The sequence below is a fragment of the Sorex fumeus genome, unplaced genomic scaffold (assembly GCF_029834395.1).
Source record: "Sorex fumeus unplaced genomic scaffold, SorFum_2.1 ptg000073l, whole genome shotgun sequence".
NCBI classification, from domain to species: Eukaryota; Metazoa; Chordata; class Mammalia; order Eulipotyphla; family Soricidae; genus Sorex; species Sorex fumeus.
Genome location: NW_026606130.1, coordinates 8,399,945 through 8,414,468, shown reverse-complemented (window position 1 = coordinate 8,414,468; position 14,524 = coordinate 8,399,945). Strand labels below are relative to the sequence as shown.

At 37.3% G+C, this 14,524-nt stretch overlaps 1 protein-coding gene and 1 non-coding gene across 7 annotated transcripts in view; one reads left to right on the top strand and one right to left on the bottom strand.

The window, feature by feature from the left end:
* The window catches only part of EDA (ectodysplasin A), a 746,096-nt gene that overhangs the window by 263,483 nt on the left and 468,089 nt on the right, over nucleotides 1-14,524 (top strand). The window lies entirely within an intron of this gene.
* LOC130038268 (U6 spliceosomal RNA) lies at nucleotides 3,854-3,959 on the bottom strand. Its single transcript, XR_008794643.1, has one exon. It is a non-coding gene; the product is annotated as a U6 spliceosomal RNA (small nuclear RNA).

The window sequence follows — 14,524 nt, the reverse complement described above, 5'->3', positions numbered from 1 at the left end:
CATCTTGGTTTTGTAGTTGGTGAAGGACAGGCGGGCATTACGAATGTTTTTCCCAGCTTCTGCTGCATCTACCAGTACTGCTGCTCTCCTGTTTTTGAGGTCATCCTTGATGGCTTTTCTGCACTGTTTTGCCAGTTCGGACGTTTGCTTGTGGTTGCCTGAGGCACGTGCCACGCCACGTTGGCGAATAAGTTCAAGAGTGTTCGAAGAAAGACGGTTTTTTGTGGTTATCTCTCTCTTGGCATTCCTTGCACAATCATGGAGGTGCTGAATCATTCGATCGTATTCCTCATCAATGTTGTCAATGACGGCATCTTCCCATGTTGCTGCAACAGAGCCAAAGAGTTCCCAGTTGGTGGTTGTTCTGGGAGTCTTCTTCTTAAACCTTGCATTCTTTTCTCCTCGTTCTGTGAGGTAGAATTTTGCACGAAGAAGACGGTGGTCTGATCCCGTTTGGAATTTTGGGACAACAGCAACATCGGTTAGGTAAAACCGCCGATTGAATATGATGTGGTCTATTTCATTGTGGAACCGTCCATCGGGAGAATCCCATGTCCAACGTTTAGATTCAGCCTTTTGGAATTGTGAGTTACCATGGAAGGTTTTGGTTGACATGATGAACTCAGACAGTCTGTCACCTTGTTCGTTCCATTCCAGGCCATGGGTTCCGATGTGGAGTTCATCGACTGATCTTCTTGGTCCTATCTTGGCATTAAAATCACCGACAATGATCTTGTAGAAGGTGTGATCTTCTTTATAGAATTTCTCCAGCTCCATGTAGAATTTCTCAGTTTCTTTTTCACCATAACTGGATGTTGGTGCGTAGACAACAAAGATAGAAACTGCCGGTAGTGAGCCACATTTATTCAAGTGTAATCGTCCGATTCGGGTTGTTAGGCATTCAAATGAATCAATGCTTGTGACTAAGTTTGTGTTGACAAGGATACCGACACCACCGACGCCTCTTTTATCACATGTTCCAAGGAACAGTTCTTCTCCAGTGTCGAAAACAGCATGATGGGATTGATGTCTTCTCGTTTCGGTCAGACCAATGATGTCGTACTTGATCTTTCGTGCTTGTACCATAAGGTCTTCAATGGATGCAGCAGATGCCAGCGTACGAGCATTAAAAGTACAGACAATCATTTTGGTTTTTCTGCGTTTTGGCAGCCCATGTCTGCCTTGGTGTTTTATCAGCTTCTCCTTCCATATCCTTCTCGACTCTGCATAATCAGGGCTAGGGGAATGAGATCCATTTATTACTGGATTTGGCATATCAGTATATTATTATGTTAGCTGCAAATTGTGATGATTTAACTTATTTTCTCATTTGGATTACCTTTATTTCTGTTTATTGTCTAATTACTGTAATGGCAGCAAACAATATGTAGAGTAAAAATGGAGATGCTGGACATCCTTGCCGTCAACCAAATTTCAGAAGGAATGCTTTCAGTTTACACTATTGAAAATGATGCTGGCTGTGTGTTTGATTTAGATGATCATTAATGAATGTTGATAGCTTCAGAGACACTGGTTAGAGAAAATTCCTCTTTCTTCAATATTTTTTAAAAACTTAAGGATCTTAACACTAGTAAGTTTTCTTTAAAAGTTCTTGCGCTAATTTTTTTTTATTATTTCCTTCTTTCTTCTACTTTTGGGATTCATTTCTTATTCCTACTGTAGTTGTTTAAGGCCTATGTTTAGGTTCTTGCTTTTATCATTTAGGCCTGTATTACTAAGAATATATGCCTTAATACAGCTTTTATTCTGTCACATATGTTCTGATAGTTTGTTTCTTCATTGTCATGGTTTCAAGTACACTTTTTATTTATGCCTTGATTTTTTTTCTTGGATCCATTTGATTTTTAGCAGTGTTCTGTTAAGTTTCCAAGTTTTGTACTTTCTTAATCTTCTTTGGTTAACTTCTACTTTCAGAGCTTGTGATCTTAAAGGGTACTTGGTATAATTTCTATATTCATAAAACTATGTATAGTTAAGTTTTGCCCTAGTATGCTATCTATCCTTGACAATGTTTCATGTAAAATAGAGAAGAATGTGTATTTGGATTTTTTGAATTTATATTTATTATTAAAAGTCACTTTTTACTTTTTAATTTTATTAGTGACTTATTCTTTAATTAAAATGAACTCTAAATCTTGAGTTAATAATTTACCTTTTCCTTTTTCTCATACTATTTCCATATATCTATATAATTCTTAACACTTTTTGTAGATATTAATGCTTTCTTTTTTCTTTTTTTATTGAGTCATTGTGAGATAGTAACAAACTTTCATGTTTTAGTTATAATCACACAAGGATCAAACACCTATCCCTCCACCAGTTCACATTCCCCACCACTGATATCCCCGTTTGACTTTAGGAGGATGGAAAGCCCTGTTAATCAGAGTTCTTCTAAATCCTCATTTTGGGCTCTTGTATGTTTACTAAAATTCTCTATAGATAATCAGTCTAGTGGCAAAAGTGGAGGGTTGAAGTCTCTTACTATTATTGTGTTTCTGTCAGTGTGGTTCTTTAGGTCTGTGAGAAGAATCTTTATAAATTTTAATGTCCCTTCATTCAGTGCACATATGTCAATAAGAGTTAGTACTTCTTGGGGCCAGAGCAATAGTACATTAGGTACAGTGCTTGCCCTGCATGCGTCTGACCTGGGCTCAATCCCCGTCACCCTATATCATCCCCCAAGCCATTTCAGAAGTGATATCTGGGCACAAAGTCAGGAGTAAGCCTTGAGCAATGCTGGTGTGACACCAAAAAGATTATTACTTGGTCTTTTATTCCCTTAACCAATAATTTCTATTCGTTCTGTGTCTAATTCCTTTTTTAAAAATTGAATGCTATTTTGTCTGATATAAGTATGGCTGTTCTAGCTTTTTTTGTCTGCCTCTAGCTTGTATGATTGTTTTTCATCCTTTCATTCGAGCATATGTTTATTCTGTGAATTTAGGTATATTTCCTGTAAGCTACAAATGAATGGGTTTTGTTTCTTATACCATCGACTTGTTCTGTGTCATTTGATGGGAGAGGTTAGTCCATTTACATTCAGACAGATAATTAAAAAGGCCCTCCTGTTGATCGTCGATTAGCTCGAGCGGGCCCAGTAACGTCTCCATTGGAGACTTTGTTGTTACTGTGTCTGGCATATCGAATACTCTCGGTAGCTTGCCGGGCTCTCCGAGAGGGGCGGAGGAATCGAACTCGGGTTGGCCATGTTGGCCGCTTGTAAGGCGAACGCCCTACCCGCTGACAGATAATTGATATACAGGATTGTGTTACCATTTTTCTGTTTGGAGTTAATTTTGAATTTGCTTTTAATAGGTGGCCTTTAAGATGGTCTTTTTTGCAAGGTATTTTTTTAGTTATGGCAAATGTCACCAGCTCTTAATTGTCAGAGAATGTTTTTATTCTTCTCAAATCTAAAGCTTTTCAGGATAGTGGACTCTAGGAAGTATTTTTTGTGTCTTTCCTTGAATATGTCATTCCACTCTTTTCTTGATTGTGTGATTCTGTATGAGAGATCTGTGTGATTCGTATATTATTTCCCTTGTATTTGAAGACTTTCTTCTCTCTTGATGCTTTAAGTAATCTGTCTCTCTTTTTTACCATTTTGATTATGATGTGTCATCGAGCTTTTCTGTTTGAGTCTATTTTGTTTCATGCACTATTGCCCTCTTCAATCTGTCAAGAGTCCTTCCTCCAGGGACTAGAAAATTCTGAGTTATTATTTTTCTCACCATTTGTTCTTCCCTTTCTTTCTTTTCCTTTTATCTGGTATTCCTATAATTTGGAGAGTATTACTCATGCTCTTATCCATTATCCATTAGTCTTATAGTCTAAAAGTATGGAATGTTCCACAAATTTGCATGTAATTCTTTCATAGGAACTTGCTAATATTCCATGTGTCATTCCAAATTTCGTATATGTGCTACCAAACCAAGCATCCATTTCTTAATTTTTGAAGTCTCTATAATTTTTTCCAGTCTTACATGTGTGAGCTGCTATTTCATTGTTTTTTTATTTGAATTTCACTGATGATGATTGATGAAGAACACTTTTTCTCATATCTATTCGACATTGGTATGTTATCTTTGAGGAAGTGTCTGTTCAGCTCTTATACCCATTTGTGAATGAATATTTGTTTTTGTTGATTTATAAGTTTGCTTTATACATCTTGAATATAAGTGCTTTGTTGATGAGTAAATATTTTCTTACAGTCTGCAGATATCTTTTTATGCTAGACATTATTTCTTTTTGTTGTTGTTTGGGAGCTACACAGCAGTGTTCAGGTGCTATTTCTGGCTCTGTGCTCAGGACTTATCCCTAGTAGTACTCAGGAGACCATATGCAGTGTCAGGTATAGAATTGGAGTTGCTACATGCAAAGCAAGTGATTTAAACCCTGTACTAAATCTGTGCCTGGCCTTAGACATCATTTCTTTTTTTTTCTTTTTGGGTCATACCTGGCAATACACAGGGGTTACTCCTGGCTCTGCACTCAGGAGTTACTCCTGGTGGTGCTCAGGGGGCCATATGGGATGCTGGGAATCGAACTTTGGTCAGCTGCATGCAAGGCAAACACCCTACCCACTGTGCTATCTCTCCAGCCCCTAGACATCATTTATTTAGCCTTGCTTCTTAATTTGATGTAGTTCCATTAGTTTATTTATGTTCCTGTTTGTTTGGCCAGTGTCAATGAGTCATTGAAGATGACTCTAAAGTCAATAACATGTAAAGTTTTGTCTATATTTTCCTCAATGTAATTTATGAATTTGAGTTTAATATCAAAGTCTTTAATCTATTTTGAGTTAACTTTTGCATGTGATGTGAGATAGGGATCAAATCCATGAAATTTCCATATGAAATGAAGTAAAAAGAGAGAAACCAAAAAAGTCCCAGTCTCAATTGTGACCACAGAAGCAAAACACATGGAAATCAATTTAACAATAGAAGTGAAGAGCAGTAGAGTTCATACAGTGAATACTGCACTTGCTAGCATACAGCAGACCTGGGGTTCAATTCCTGGCATCCAAGGTGGCTCCTGAGCCCTGCCAGAGTGATCCTTGAGTGCAGAGACAGAAGAAAGCTCTGAATACTTCTAGGTACAACCACCAAAACAAATGATTAATTAAAGACTTATACAAAGAAAACTATAAATCACTATTAAAAATTAGGAGGGGCGGAAGCGATAGTACTTTGGGTAGGGTACTTCTCTTGCCTGTAGCTTGCCCAGGTTCAATTCCCAGAACCTCATAATGGTGCACCAATCCCTGCCAGGAGTGATCCCCGAGCACAGAGCCAGGAATAAACGTTGGGTATTGCTGGTGTGTCTCTTGAAAAATAAAAGGAAGACAGACACTTAGAAATAGAAGCACATGTCCTCTTCACGAATTGGGAGAATTAGCATTACCAAAATGGTTATCGCATGTAAAATATGATACAGATTCAATTCAGTACCCATCAAAATCTTCATGACTTTTTGAAAGGACATGGACCAAATGCTACTGAAATTTATTTGGAGTAATAAATCTCCCAGAAGAGTCAAAGTTAATCCTGTGAAGAAAAAAAGAATAGAGACTCCCCACCAGCACCAATTTTAAATTGCATTGTAGAGCTGTAGCAATCAAGACTCTGTAGTACTAGAATAAAAACATAATTCCAAATGAATGAAATAGAATTGAGAGGTCAGATATAGAGTAATGACATTTTTAAAATGTATTTTTTAATCTGTTTATCCTTGCAGTTCTGAGGTGTTTTCTTTATGTATTGTGAATATCTGTCATTACCTCAGGTAAATGGACAGCTAATCTTCAACAAAAGATCTAGGTGTATGAAGTGGAATAAAGAAATTCTCTTCAATAAATTGTGTGGGAAAACAAGTTTGCTACATGCAAAAAAATTTTCTATTTCAGTACCTTTAAATTGAGGAAATTATTTGTGTGACTTGAATTCTTTTATATATTTTTTGAGACTTACTTTATGATTCTGGTATATTTTGGCAAATATTATATATGTAGATAAAAAGAACATGCATTCTTATAAATTTTATTTCATTTACTTTAAATATTAGCATTATGGAATTTTATATATATATTTTAGAAATTAATAGAAAATTAATGAAATTTTAAATGTATTTGTGTTTTTATCGGTTTCTCCAGTTTCTCCTTGCAGTTATAATGTTGTTTTCTTAATGTAGTATGAAAATCTGTCATCAAGTACATAAAAAATTGTAATTTTTTAATTCACTCTTTTAATACTATTGAATAATCTTTGCGTCTCATTATGTTATTTGCTTTAAAAAGGGTTAATATTTATATCACACACATATATTATATATTATATACACATATATATTTTCCACATTTCTTTTGGTTGGTGTTAGCATAGTTTCTTTAGCATTGCTTCTTAATTTTAACCTATTTGTGTGCATTTCTTGTAGACAGTATATAGTTGAATCTTGCTGCTTTAAAATTCATTCTGTTTTTACCTTTTAACTGAAGTTTTTATACCATATACATTTAACGTGGTCATTTATATGGTTAGGTTTAATTCAGTCATGTCGTTATTTGTTTTCATTTATACTGTTCATTCTGTCCTCATTCTCTGCTGCCATTTCTGACTAATGAGTACTGTAATTAATCTGTTCCATGACCTTTGTTAGGTAATTAATTATATTTCTGTTTATTATTTTATTGCTTGACTTACAGTTCATAGCATGTATAATGAGAAAAGATTATTATGCACTTACCCATACAATTTACCATTTCTGATAAATTTTATTCTTTTGTAAAAATAATATTTTGTTTTCTGTAATTTTATTTTTTACTTAAGGATGTACTCAAACATTCTTCTACTATGAATATACTAATTATCCATTTCTTTCATCATTTGAATCTTTGATAAAATCTTGATTTTGTATTTTAGATTAACATAAAATTAATTTTATATAATACTATATTGTATAGTATATTGGAACACTCATGTAAAAATAATATAGAAAAATCATTAATACCATTTCCCATATTTCCCTTCATAATAATAGTATATTGGAACACTCATGTAAAAATAATGGGAGGGGTTGGATCGATAGCACAGTGGGTAGGGCATTTGCCTAGCACAAGGCCGACCCAGGTTCGATTCACTGCATCCTATATGGTCCTCCAAGCACCGCCAAGAGTAACCCCTGAGTATCGCCGTGTGTGAGACCCCCAAAAAGCAAATAAATAAATAAAATAATGTAGAAAAATCATTAATACTGTTTCTCATATTTCCCTTCATGATAACATCTTGCAGAACTAAAATATAATTCAACAATAAATATATCAAAATTGATGGGTGTGGTAAAACTACAGTAAAATTCTGTCTCTGTAAGATGCCTATTATTGCTCTTTTATCAGGCAGACCCACCATCCCTTTCCTATACCTAATTCATGATGACCATAATCTTCTCTACTTGTATCATATTTGGAGATACCATTCTCATTTCTGGAGTATCATGGAGTATAAAACATATGGTATATGTCATTTTGAGATATTTTCCCATTTAGCACAGTTCAAAGCTGTATATATGCATAGGGCATTATTGTTGCACGCTGAAGAACAGCTGGTCTGTTTTCATTTTAGGGATAGAATGAATTGAGATAATATGAACATTTGTGTACAGGTTTTCATTTGAATATGAGTGTCTATTTCTGTGATTTGTTTCTCAAAAGTGCAGAGTTTGAACAGTTTGATACATCTATATCCAATTTGGGGGATGGTCATTTGTACCACAAATGACTTTACTCTTATTTGCACCTAATAGTTCTAATGGGATCCTGTAGTCCAAGGTATCCCATTAGATTCCTTGTAGTCTAATGGGATCTTTAATAGTCAGGCTCCTGAACACACAGCATACAACACAGCCCTTTGAGCCACCTTCATAGTCACATATTCAATTTTCAAGAAACTTCCAAATTTTTATCCACACTGGGTGTAACATTTTCTACTCATATCAGTAATGTATGAGTTTTTCCATCTTTCTTCATAATTCTTAGTATCTAATATTTCCACTATTTTATTGTAGTCATTTGAATAGCTTTGTAATGATATCACATTTTGTCTTAAAGATACACTCTCCTATGTGCTAAAGATGTATCAAAATTTTTATACGCTTATCATCCATTTTTAAATCCTATTTGGTAAAATATCTCTCCTCATACTTTTTGTCCATTCTCTAAGTGGATTATTGAAACCATAGAATTTTTTTGTCTGTGTAGTTTGCAAATATGTTCTCGCATTGTGTAACTTGTTTTGTTTTGTTTTGTGTTTTGCTTTTTGGGTCACATCCAGCGATGCATAGAGGTTACTTCTGTCTCATGCACTCAGGAATTACTCCTGGCTGTGCTTGGGGGACCATATGGGATTCTGGGAATCGAATCCAGGTCAGCCGCGTACAAGGCAAATACCCTACCCACTACCATTGTGTAACTTTTTTTTTCTTTTTTTATTAGTGAAAAACCATGAGGTACAGTTATAGGCTTACAAATTTTGTGCTTGGGTTTCAGTTATACAATGATCAAGTGCCCATCCCTCCACCAGTGCCCGTCATCCATCCCCACGGGTCCCAGCATCCCCCCCAAACCTCATCCCCCCCCTCCCTGTCCCATCCTGCCTCTGTGGCAGGGTATTCCCCGTTGTTTTCTCTCTCTTCTTTTGGTATTGTGTAACTTTTTAATTCTCCTATTATGGTCCCCTCCCAAACTCAAACATTTCCTGCATAATGATTAGTACTCCCATAATGTTGCTCTTAGATCTCAGTTACTACCTTTTTATTTTTAAGTCTCACATATGAAAGAGATCATTCTCTGAAGTTCTTATCTATGCTTTTTTAATTGAATCACTGTGAGATACAGTTAAATATCTCTCATGATTGAGTTTCAGTCATACAGATTATGATTTTTGGCTAGTAGATTTTGTCAATTTTGCCTTCCTGTTCCTCAGGGACTCTTATGATTCTTATACCATTGCCCTTGAATTCATCCCAAAATTGTCTGTTGTGTTCATGATTTATTTTCAGACTTTTCCCACCTTTTGTTTTCTAGAGATTTCCTACATCTCACCATGGAGTTCACCAACATTTTCTTCAGTCACTGTTAATCTGCTACTGAAGACTTCCATTTATTTTTTGTAATTTTTTCTGACATATTCTTTATTTTTGCTTTTTCTGAATAGTTTTATCTATTCTTGAGCTTTGTTGAATATTATTTCATTGAGTTCATTGATCATCCTGATATTTTTCTTTGTTTCCTTTAGTTTATTAAACATTCATAGTAAGGAGCGATAGCACAGCTGGTAGGGCATTTGCCTTGCACATGGCAAACCCGGGTTCGATTCCTCTGTTCCTCTCGGAGAGCCTGGCAAGCTGATGAGAGTATCCCGCCCACCAGGTAGAGCCTGGCAAGCTCCCCGTGGCATATTCGATATGCCAAAAACAGTAACAATAAGTCTCACAATGGAGATTTTACTGGTGCCCACTCGAGCAAATTGATGAACAATGGGATGAAAGCGCTGTTATAGATATATCATTATGTCTTTATAGTCATTATCTGATAGGTAACAGAGCAGATTGGTGCTATTAGAGCATATTGTACTATTACTTTCTTTTTTATGCCACACCTGGCAGTGCTCAGGCTTACTCCTGGCTCTGTGCTCAGGTGTTACTCTCCTGACATTGCTCAGACAACCGTATAGGATGTGGGGCATCAAAACCCTGTCAGGCACATGAAAGGCACGTGCATTACCCACTGTACTATCTCTCTGGTCCCTCTTTTATTGTTTTTAATTTTTATTGACATTCAATTTTTACAATACTATTAATATCCCTTTTTTTCTACTTAGTTATCTTGTATGTGGCTTTCCCATTATGTTTGCTTTGCTCTGAGGGTGAATATTTGTAGTTCTGGCAGTCTTCTAGGGATTAGGCTGGGTGTTACTATTTTTTTCCTTGCTAGTCCTCACACTGGCTGGAGCAATAGCACAGCAGGTAGGGTATTTGACTTGCATGCAGTTGACCCGGGTTTGATTCCTCCGTCCCTCTCGGAGAGGCCGGCAAGCTACCGAGAGTATTCCGCCGGCACAATAAAACCTGGCAAGCTACACATGACATATTACATATGGGCAAAGCAGTAACAAGTCTCACAAATGGAGATGTTACTGGTGCCCGCTCAAGCAAATTGATGAACAATGGGAGAACAGTGCTACAGTTCTCACACAGTGACAGAATGTATAAGGGTCTGGTGTGAGCTGAGAGGAGTAAAACAATTGTGTCTACATGTTTCAGGGTATAAGAAATAGCAAATGGACTTATCAGGGTGGGATATGGATGTGAGTCTGCAAGGTTGAATGAGCAAACAGAGGTCTGAGATGTAGAGTTAGGGCTGTTGAGATGGTCAAGCATGGAGTCTTCCAGCACTTAGAAGGGAGGGGAATCTGCTTCAGATTCCAAAAAGTCCTTGGTATGTCAGTGAGGAGGTTGACTTTATCTGGAGTGTTGGATGATCCTTTTTCAAAATAATAGATATTGTAATGCGAGTGAGTTTTTATGTTATTTGAATTTTCCTAATTATTAGTAATGTTGATAATGTCCAATTGTTTATTTACCATTGTATATCATTGAAGAAGTTTGTATTTAACTCCTTTCCCATTTTTTCTTTTTAAAAAAAGTGACTGCTTACTTAGATGTTTTAGGAGTACAACTTCATACCTCTACAAAGTGTATGTCATTACACAGTACTCACTACTTAAATTACCAATATACCTTCATGCTATGTTTTTGGACTGCTCCACCCATTCAGCCATTTCCTCTACCCCTTTGGTAATCTCAGTTCCAGAGTCCAGATCTTTACATTTATTTTGGCTTTGTCTATTTTGATTAGAATTTACGTGAACATTTTTATGTGCTTTTTTGACTATGTGCATTCTTTGGTGAAGTGTCTATTCAGCTCTTCAGAACTGATGGTTGTTAGTTGTTAAATTCCACAAGATCTTTATGTGTATTAGGTAATTCTGTCAGATATATGTTAGGTGAATATTTTCTTCCATCTGGTTGATTGTCTTTTTGTTTAAATGATACTTCTTTAACTGTGCAGAAGCTTTTTACTTGAATGTAATCCTATTTCCTTATTTTTGCCTTTGTTTTCTTTGCCATTGGAGTCAAATTCCTGAAGACAGTACTGAAAATATGTAAGCAATGAAATATCATATGTATCAGTTTTTTTCAATTATTTTCTGGTTTTGGTTATAACATTCAAGTCTTTAATCCATTTTGATTTAACTATATGCATGGTGTGAGACAGCAATGCTGTTTAATTCTATTGCATGTAGCTATTCAGTATTTGTATCCTCATTTGTTGAGCTTTCCTTTCTCTACTATATGCTTGTTTCCTTTGTTGTAAGTTAACCGGCTATATATGTCAACATTTGTTTCTGATCTCCTAGTTATATTCTTAAATTATTTTGGACTGTATGTTTACATTTATTCCAGTATCATACTATATTTGATTACGTAGCTTTGTAGGGTAACTTGAGTTTGAAGAATGTGATACTTTCATTCTTTTCCTTCCTACAGGATTGCTTTGACAATTTGGAGTCTTTTGTAATCACAAACGAACTTCAGTAATGTTCGTTTAATTTACCTAAAGAATGCTATTAACTTCTTTTGGCTTTTGGGCCATATGCAGTTGTACTTAATGTTTACCCATGATTCTGTACTTAGTAGTCATTCCTGGCAGTGCTCAGGGGAACATATGCAGTGCCCAGGATTAAACTACCATCTCTCTTGTCTCAACATTAAAGTTTTGATAGGGTATTATATTGAACTCATGTTGTGCTTTGAGAAGATTGGTTATTTGAGGCAGATCGGGGGCACAAGGGTGGTGTTTGTGCCATAAGATGTACTACTGGCTCTGTGTTCAGATTTCTTATTCTTTGTGTTCAGGGGACCATAAATTGTACCATGGATCAAACTGGGGTGACCTGCATGAAAGACAAGTTTCTTAACCCCTATACTATTTATCTGGCCCCAGAAGGGCCATTTTTCAGTGTTATTACTTCCAATGATGCCCATTATTTTTACTGTTACTGTACGACATCATGGTCTGACTGAGACAAGCAGGCATCAAACAGGTCACACCACTTTTGACACTGGAGAAGAACTTCTCCTCGGAACATGTGACAAAAGAGGCATTGGTGGTGTCAGTGTACTCATCAACACAAACTTGGCCATGGGCATTGATTCATTTGAATGCCTAATATCCCGAATCAGACACTTACACTTGAATAGATGTGGCTCACTGCCAGCACTTTCTATCTTCGTTGTCTATACACCAAAATCCAACTACAATGAAGAAGAAATTGAGAAATTCTACATGAAGCTGGAAAAGTTCTATAAAGAAGACTACACCTTCTACAAGGTCATTTTCAGTGATTTTAATACCAAGATAGGACCAAGAAGGTCGCCCATAGAACTCCATATCAGGACTCATGGCCTAGAATGGAATGAATAGTGTGAAAGACATGAGTTCATCATGTTGACCAAAACCATCCATGGTAAATCACAGTTCCAGAAGGCCGAATCTAAACGGTGGACATGGGAGTCTCATGGTGGACAGTTCCACAATGAAATTGACCACATCATATTCAATCGATGGTTTTGCCTGACTGATGTCGCTGTTGTTCCAAAATTTCAAACGGGATCGGACCACCATCTTCTTCTTGCAAAATTCTACTTCACGTAGCCGGGAGAAAGGGCTGCAAAGTTTTTAGAAGGGATCTCCCAGAATTACCACCAACTGGGAGCTCATTGGAACTATTGCAGCAACATGGGAATATGCGGTCATTGACGACATCAATGAGGAATATGATCAACTGTTTCAGCACCTCCATGATTGTCGGAGGAGTGCCGAGAGAGAGAAAGCCACAAAAGAGGCCTTTCTTTGGAAACTCTCGAGCTCATTTGCCACTGTAGCTTGGCATACACCTCAGGCAACCACAGGCTAATGTCCAAGCTCGCAAAGTAGTGCAGAGAAGCAATCAAGAATGACCTCAAAGACAGAAGAGCAGCAGTGCTGGCTGATGCGTCAGAAGCCGGGAAATGGATTTGCAACACCCGCCTGTCTCCATCAGTACTCGTCAATACACTGGCTAGGTTCTTCACATGCTACCTGTCTGAATGCAAGGTTTCATCCCCATGGAAACCAGCAGGACTGTTCTGTTGTACAAGAAGGGAGACATCCACAATATTGGCAACTATTGCCCGATCTTCCTGTTGTTTATTGTCTACAAGATGTTCACTCAAGTCATCCTGAACAGGATTGACAGAACTCTAGATAAAGGAAAACCATATGAGCAAGCTGCGTTAAAAAAGGGATTCAGCACAATCGACATATCCACATGGTAAGCAAAGCTCATTGAAGTTTCTCGGGAGTTCAAGATGCCCCTCTGTTTAACATTCATTGATTTAAAGAAGGCCTTTGATTCTATTGAGACTGAATTGGTCATCGAAGCCCTAGCCAAACGGGGCATTCAAACTCAGTAAGTACATCAGGATCCTCTGTGAGCTGTATTATGGATTCACCACCAGGATCTTACCATTCTACAAGGAAGTGATCATTGATGTAAAGAGGGGTTCGGCAGGGCAATACCATTTCACTGAAACTCTTCAGTGCCACCATCGAGCATGTCATGTGATGACTGGAATGGAAAAAAATGGGAGTGAAGATAGATAGTCGGCTACTACACCACCTCCACTTTGCTGATGACTTTGCTGTAATAATACCAAACATTTCCAAATGGCACAAATGCTGGCCGACTTCGACCGTGGGTGTGGATAGATTGGACTGCAGCTGAATCTCACAAAGACAATGTTTATGAAAAATGGAAAAGTTCCTGATGTTCCATTTGCTCTCAATGGAATGGACATCTCTGAATACAGCAGTTATGTGTACTTAGGTCAAGAACTCAACCTGACGAATGACCTGACACCTAAGCTGTGCAGGCAGAAGAAAGCAGCGTGGAATGCCTTCAAGAACTCTAAGAAATAGCTAAGAGGATGAAGAACCTATGGCTCCGGGTACTCTCTGCAACTCCGCCATTCTCCCTGCACTAACATACACCTCAGAGCCCTGAGCCCTAGGAAAACAGGATGAGAACGCTATTCACGTCACCCAAAGCAGAATTGAAAGAGCTATGGTTGGAGTATTACGCTTCACTCAAATGAGAGAAGAAATCCAGTCTTCCAACCTCCACCAATGATTGAGAATCCGGGAAGCTGTCTCATTTGCCAAGGCATCGAAAATCAGATGTGCTGGACATGTAATGCTGGACTAGAGCTGTTACTGTTTGGTTTCCATGTGACATCAAAAGAACGTGTGACCGCCACCTACGAGATGGTCAGACTTCTTTGTCAAGACCCTGAACAAATGGTTTGAGACTTTTTATGTTCCTCTAGTGTGCAGACGCCATTGTCCTAC